The sequence below is a fragment of the Lygodium microphyllum genome, chromosome 14, assembly GCF_053477565.2.
Source record: "Lygodium microphyllum isolate KBCC chromosome 14, Lygodium_microphyllum_v1.1.10, whole genome shotgun sequence".
NCBI lineage: Eukaryota > Viridiplantae > Streptophyta > Polypodiopsida > Schizaeales > Lygodiaceae > Lygodium > Lygodium microphyllum.
The window spans coordinates 106,176,639-106,184,861 of NC_141148.1; the positions used below are offsets into that span (position 1 = coordinate 106,176,639).

The 8,223-nt window shown below is 35.4% G+C and overlaps 1 pseudogene; it reads left to right on the plus strand.

Moving 5' to 3' along the window:
* The first annotated feature begins 2,008 nt into the window (after nucleotides 1–2,008).
* On the plus strand, nucleotides 2,009–3,320 carry LOC148025946 (germin-like protein 9-3; annotated as a pseudogene).
* Nucleotides 3,321–8,223: the final 4,903 nt, after the last annotated feature.

Genomic DNA, 8,223 nt, shown 5'->3' on the forward strand with positions numbered 1-8,223 from the left:
TATATTGAAACATGATTGGCTAGTATGTTAAGACATTTTTCTTGTATGGTTTCAGAACAAAGCACCTACATGAACTAAAACACTATCCCCGCTTGAAGTTGAGTCCATGCCTAGTGGCTCACTGCTTGCAAAGGAACGAGAATGCTTGAAACTAAAAGAAACCAAGTAACATTACATTATGGTTTTATGGTATAGCTTTAGAATGCTCATTGTGTAAGCCTTTGTTGCTCACTTACTACCAACAAAAAGTCTAGTCAAGGGTTTCATATCAACTAGGATATGACTACTGAGAAGCAAAGTGTGGACCTTGGAAGCATTACAATAGATTCTCTCTCCTTGGTGGAACCACTGTCGGTTCTATAAATAGCACAAGACTAAAAAAGGCTACTGCTGCTAAAACTAAAAAAAACAATAAAGGTATGGTTGCTACTGTTATCAAGTATGGCAGTGTGTTGTTCCTTGGAATCATAATGCCAAATGTGGTGGAAGCTTCTCAACTAGCTAACTTACCTATATCCATCATACTGGCTCTGTTGACAGTTGTTAGTTTTTTTTCAGCAAGGCCCTTGATATTCACAAAATCATTTGGCCCATGCTACTTGCCATGTGAGCTATGTTTGCATGCTTGGAAAAGGTTTGGAGTTGTAGCTAGCAATTAGATTACTAGTAGCTACCTGTGAAGAGAGCTTGTTGTAACAGTTAGGATTTCTAAGAGTTGCTAGAAGAAGGGACTATTGTTGCAAAAACAAGGGAAGTCAATTGTATAGTCTTAGGAGTTTCTACAGGAGACATGCTAGTTGGATTGTTGATTAAAATGAAGACCTCAATAGGGGGTAAAAGTACGTTTTGTGGCAACTCTACTAGTAGGAAGCACCATTGACCGAGGCCAAATGTTTGAGATATGTGCAAGGTAAACCATTTGCATGCCAAGGAAGAGAAGGATGTAGAGGAAAATGTTGGGTCTACATGGAGGAAATGGAGGCTGCTTCATACTACTTCTACCATTACCAAGGTATATTGAGCCTGTATTGTCATAGGCACATGTTCTTGAGAGTAATCTTTTTCATTTTGATTACATTTCATTCTATGGTGTCTCTTTCCTTAAGGCTATATGGAGCCTTATGTATATGACAAGGTGTCATTCACATGCTAAAAATGGGGCCTATATACCATCACAAAATCGGAGCGATGATGTCTAGCAATGGCACTATGCATCAATAGATCCTTGAAATGGAAGGGACAATACAAGCTCTTTGACTTTATTGATTTGTTGAATTACATTCTCATGAACCTCGATTATATTTGCTTTTCATTTTGAAAAAGCTTATAGTTGGTAGATTCGCACCATTACAATATGAATAATGCTTAAAGAGTGTTTGCTCATGGAAGAGAATTGAAATGGATTCATACCATTTTTTTCTAGAAGAGGATGAAGAACATCATGAAGTGCTTGAAGATGCTCATTCCAAGTCTTGGTGTGAATCAATATACCATCAAGCGAAATGAGTAAGATTTTTTTTTGTATTAAATGATGAAAAATTGTGTTGCCCGTGGAAAGTGTTTGAAGGATTGAAAAATCTAAATAGCATCATTAAAATTTTATACAACCCTTAAGGTGTGTAGATGTCTTATGAGCATTAGTGGGCTTTAAAAGTATTTGTTGATTGCTAAAAGCCAAGTCAATGGATGTGAAAACTATTGATTGTCCAAGTTGCTCCAATTGGGTCTATTGGTTGTGTCTAGATCTCATGAAATATTAAAATGCTAACCACCACTATATTGCAATGTGGAGCTGGTAACATGTTTTGACTTAGTGAGAGTAGCTGAGAGATGTCATCGATCCTTATCAGAGCCACTATCTGATATGTGAGATGTAATTGGGAGTGTGTGACATCAGCAGAACATGCTCTAGCTTTATCAATAGAATGGGAGGTAAATAGGGTAGTTGGAATGCCTTCAATTCAAAATTAAGAGAGGCTAAGAGTGTAGAAACCAATCACAACGAAGCATGACTGAGAAAGCTAATTTGGTAAAAGGTATACTGAATGTTAAATGTCTCAAGAGTGATACACCTATTCATAATCCCAAAAATAATAGAAATAAGTGTTGTTGCTTATGTTGGAAACTGTAATTGCTAAGGAAGGGTTTCCCTAATGAGTGAGAAGGGCCTATGGTTAAGGAGGTTTCTAGATTGTGATTCTAGATTGTTAATTGTATGATAGTGGCTAATCTATTTGCCATTTGAGAGGAAGCTTGAGAGTACAAGTGATGTGCTTTTACCAACCACTTGTTTATAGGTTTCTCGACAATTCTCCAAGTGTGGCTTCTTTTGCTTTAGAAATTGTAATATTCTAAACGACCCTAATGTGACTTGAATTTTGTGGATTATTTTTTGACTTGATCAAAATTATTTTAATAAAAACATTTTGGGCAACCTTGTCTATACTGGTAGTACTTGCCTATCTGTGAGTTGGATGTTTTTTCCCATGTATGAGTAAAAATTATCATTTTTATTCTACCAATTAACTTGTATTATAGTTTTTTTTCAAATTGTTAATTCTATACAAGAATATTTTGTTGTATAAATGGTTCCGACTAGTTTTCTTATATAGGAAATTTTTACTATATCTATGATTCCACTAGTTTTCTCATCTAGGAATAATTTACTGCATCATCAACTAGAATTTTAAATTTTTTCTATATAGAATTTTTTACTATATCACTAACTTGTTAAGTGTTCCACTTTTACTAGTTGAGACTTTTTCTAGATACTTTGAGAAGTATCTAGAAAATTTCTCTTTTTTTACTATATGGGATAGTGTCCAAAGTAGACGGAGGGTTCTTCACGTTCAACGGCTTGCGGCACGGAGCGGGCGCGGAGGCGGGGCAGTTCGCCGTGTAAGAAGGCCTTCGTGGAGCAGTTCCCAGCCCTGTCGGGCCTGGAGATATCCAGCGCGGTGTTGGAGTTCTGGCCCAAGACGGTTAACCCGATGCACACGCACCCGCGCGCGACGGAGCTACTGTACCTCACGCACGGCATCCTGCACGTGGGGTTTGTGGATACGGGCAACCGCCTCTACGTCCAGCGCCTGGAGGAGGGCGACCTGTTCGAGTTCCCCAAGGGCCTCGTCCACTTCCAGATCAATCTCAGCGGCCACAAGACCGCCCGCGCCTTCGCCTCCTTCAGCTCCTCCGACCCCGGAGTCGTCTCCCTGCCTGCGACCCTCTTTGGCTCCCACATCAACCCCTCCATCCCCAAGCAGGCCTTCTAGATCGACGACTCCGTCCTCTCCCAGCTCCAATACCCGTTCGTGGTGTAATAGGGTTTCACGTTCGGGTTCATGTACTTGCCTTCCAAACGGATGACTCGCGTATTGTTACCCTATCTTACCTTATAACTTTGGATTTCCTTTCGCTCGCATCCTGTTGTCTCAGGCCTCGCCTCCTCGTGTCTTTCACACTTCCCATCGAAAAGATTTCTTCACGTATTAGAGCATTGCTCGCAACTCTCAACACCTAGGGTCTTCTTGCTTCGCCTTTATTGCGCACTATTTGAATAAAGATCACATAGTATCTACAATTGAAAATCAACCTTATAACCCAAAATGAGCCCAAAATTGAAATAGATTAGTTCAATTCAAGGACTTGGAATGATTAATTTCCCATCTAGAGTTCTCACCTGACATATCTAATTCAACCATTCACTCTTGCTCATTCACATCTTTTAAACTTGTATACTGCACTCAAGAAACAATTATTGGAGTTAACTTTTATATGTTCCATGCTTATGAGTTTCATAGATGTATGATCCTTATGAAATGTTGAACAATCAAATTAAAGTTGGGATTTTTATAAGTCTTGATCTTTTTACATAAACCATAGCCATGTAAAGCATGAACCAATGAATCAATCAACATATTTTGTAGCCTCCTTGAACAAAGTGAAAGTTGTATTTATGTTCTTAATGTTTTGATCCCCATTCCATGAAAGAAAATACAAATTAACAAGCTATGACTCCAAGGTTAAAACAATACTTCAAAGGAAGCATCATGAATATAAAGGAGCACTTGTATATGTTGGCCTAAGCATAAATTGTGTAAAGCTTAGTTTCTTACATTATGTCTATTCTATGCTACTAAGAACTTTCCTACTATTTCAAATGCTTATGTGATTGGTCCTCCTTGAGTAACAATGCTTTGGTCTCTCTTGACTTATACAAGTGGAGATAAAGATGTCGTATCACCTCTTCTATAACTACTCTTAGGAACTCTTAGCTTGCTCGTTCACATCATCATAGTAGAAGCATATAACTAATATTAACTTTATACATGGGAAAGGATCTAGTCCTCGATAGAATTGAATACCTAACATGGAAAGAATGGTTGAATACAATGTGTGAAGACATTATTTGAAAGAATTTTCAAAAACATGTAAAAAAGCTAATTCATATCTCATGCTTGGTATCCTAATTAAGGGCAATGAGAAATAAGCATTAGCCTAAGTCTATGTATGAGACAAACAAAATATAAAGTGTATGCATTAAATGACTAAAAGAAAAAGTCAATGTGAGAGAAACTATCCACTTTTGCATCTCAATTAGAATAATATGAAAGAAGGAAAAGAGAATGGAGAATGGAGAATGGAGAAAAAGAAGACTATTTCGTCTCTAACTAGACCATCTATCTTTTGTTACGCATAATCTATTGAGACCTCGATCATATTCATTTGGTATTAGAACTTGAGCACAGATTGAAGCAAGGAGCATGTTGATTTGAGGTGTATATTGAATCTAGTGCTTGGCGTCTACCAATAAAAAAGATATAGATCTTCCTAGCCCCAAATCAAGTGAAATATGTATCCATATTCAAGGAGCTATTGTTGCTTGATTTGGGGCTTTAATGCCCAATTCAGGAGTTTGTTGCTTGATTTGGAGGAAAATTTTAAAGTCATTGGTAACTAAATAGAATATGTAAATTGTTGAAATCCATGAGGAAGATGAGAAACTTGAGGGAGAGAAAATAGAAAAGAGAGAAGTGAACCTCAAAGAGTATACATAGAGATTGAATAGAAAAACCCAAAAGTGTGTCAACTAAGCACATGAAATAGGATTATATAGAGAGTACTACCATGCTCTATAAAGACATATTATAGATGATAGGGGTCTGAGTAGGTGGAGACAATGAAGATGATAGGGGCTTGAATGAGCAACGCCCTCCTATCATGAATGAAGTAGGAAAGAAAAGCACACCACACGACTTGCTAGCTCTACTTTTAAGAAGAAAAGTAAACACAAGTAGTATACACTATTAATTAGAAGTAAAAATATGGATTTTAAGGCGCACTTTGTAGGAATTTAGATAATTTTTTGCAAATCTATAAGGCATTTTCGGTGGAAATTGAAGATTTAAAGCTTCCAAGTGGCCGTTTGTTCAAAGCATTTGAGGCATATGATGTAGGTCATTTTAAATGTACAGGCAAAGGGGAGTGGAAAATCAAGTTTATAAACAAGGAAGAAGAGTTTCATGCCAAAAGACCTTAATTTATGAAGAAACATGGAGTGGGCAACCAAGGAGGCCATAAAAGACTCCAAAATCAAGTAGGCATGTTCAATTTGAAGGGGCATTTAGGTAGGCTTCAAAAGGGTGGAGCTTTTTAATGTAATTAGTCATTATGAAGAGAGAAAGAAGAAGAAAAGAGGCATATAGAAGCAAAAGATGGAAATTTGGCACTTGATTTCTTATTCTTCTCCTTTGGCACTTTTAAATACATAGTTAGAGCCTACACATCAAGCTTCATGTGATGATAGCACTCTCAAGTGATGAATCAAAGAAACAAGAATGCTAGTTTTTTAGTATTTCTCTCTCTTGTACATTTCAATCTATCTCTCCTCCCTTTCCATACACATAATGGAAATTCCTATGAGAGAAGGGGTTGGGACTAGGATAGAGAGAGGTGAGAGTGATATGGAAAAGAATATCCATTGTACATTGATCAAATCCATGAAGGATTTTCCAACTCCATTAGCAGCTATCTTAAGTGTCAATGGCCTTGGATTCCACAAGGTGCCTCAATCATATTACGATGCATAAGCAATTTAATCATAAGTGCTGTAATTTTTATAGTTTGGACATATTTATTTTAGCGGTGGATAAACAAAGGCTTGAATTAAAATTTCAACACTTCACATTTTCTATCAGATTTTTTATTTTTTATTAAATAAATATCTTAATTTCTTAAAAAAGAAAAAATAGTTAAAAGTTATAAATAATTGGTACTATGCTAGGAATGACCTAAGAAATAGAAAATATTTAAAAATCACACATTTATTCTCAAATTATAGAAAACAAGGATTTTTATATCCAAATATGGTAGTTTGATAACATAGGGTTCCACTTGTTGTATTCTAAGTGTGCCAAGTAAATAAAAAATTGATAAATGTTATTGTAATTGTTAGACTCTATATTTTATTGTTGCATAAGGTAAGGCATTTTGATTCTTTAAATTTTAAGTATTTAGAATGATTGTGCTATAGCTTTTTGATATTAGCTTTAGGATATTGATTGCTTCTCTTAACCAAGATATATGTAAAAGTATATTTATTATTGATCCACTGTTATCAGTGGAATTGTTTTCGAGATCTAGTTCAAACATAGCAATGTTTTTCAAATCTTTTGACTCCATTACAAACTACCATATCTTTTTTCGTTATGTCAAAAGGTATGCTTATACTAATTTTTTGTTGTTATATTTATTTCTTACTAACATTTTGCTTTGCAGAGGACATTGGAGTCTTATATATATTTACATAAATTATCCTCATGAACTCTCTAAATGGTATCCATGTCCAAGTAGAAATGTGTGTTGAATGAAATGCTACTTGCTTTTTGGTGATTTTTTATTTATTTTTACTTTCTATTTTAGTTACAAGTTTCTTAACGTAGTATTCGTAGGCTCATGACTATCTTCTTGGACACCATATATGAGGATATTGCTAATCGTGGAGAACCATATAACTTTCTCTAATAAGAGGTAACATTACAAAGTGATGCACACACTTGTGGCTGGAGACTGATACTAAATGTAATAGTGTTATTTTTTATAGATTTAAAAGAAAACTTGCTTCACAACTACTTATATGTTTGTATTGAATAATATACTTTTAACAATGTCACCCAACACGATAAGATACTACAAAGTTTTCATATTTATAGCTCAAAACTTACAATTGTAGGAGGCAAACAACTCATACAAGAGAAAGAGCATTGAATTTGAACTTATATCTAGGGGATGTATTGTCTAGTAGCTCCAAAGTACTCCTTATATACTTTAAACTTCAATTTGAAGTAACATTTATCTCCTTTTCTTCTTCATGTGCTATAACTTAAACCTTATGTTTAAAACACAAAGAATCTATATCAGAATCCAAGGGAATCCAAAGGGCTAGTTTAAGTTTGTGACTCTTATAATCAAAGTCCAAAGTAAGATTTCATGGTGTGATATTTATAGCAAAGCCAAGGATTGGGGGCGTGTAGTACATCTCATAATATCACCCTTATGGTCACACTCTCTAGATTTCCAAAGCCTTCCTATAATGTCATCCAATTCCTCTTTTTCAAACTTTCTACTTAGCCAATATATATTTGTCCTTTCTAGATATGCTATTTTGAAGCACACCACAAAGATATATAAGGGTATAAACCATAATAGGCATATTCCTCTTGAGATCTTTCCAACTATTATGGACTTTTAAATATATTAATATATTTTAAATATATTATGGAATTTTGAATATATTAACTATTATGGACTCAATAGTGATGTTTAAAGCGATGGAATTACTCATGGAAAAAATTACCCTCGTCATCGCTATTAGCGACATGATGAATTCGTTGCTATTAGAGTTGCTATTTTTGTCGCTATTAGCATCACTATTTTGTGTCACTAAATCGGATAGCGATGCAAATAGCGACACTAATAGCAACGAAAATAGCAACTTTAATAGAGAAACACCATATTGGCAAATATGGGAATTTCCCATAACTTTGGGACACATGGTCAAATCTTTGAATTTGTCATAACTTGAATATCATAACTCCAAATCGAGTGCTCTATAGCTCAATAGATTCCATTTTTCAAGGGCTTTCCAATGATAGGTCACATCATATGGTTTTGAGAAACTTATGGGCAAGTTATCTGGGTGCCACCTTTTTAGTATTCAAAAAA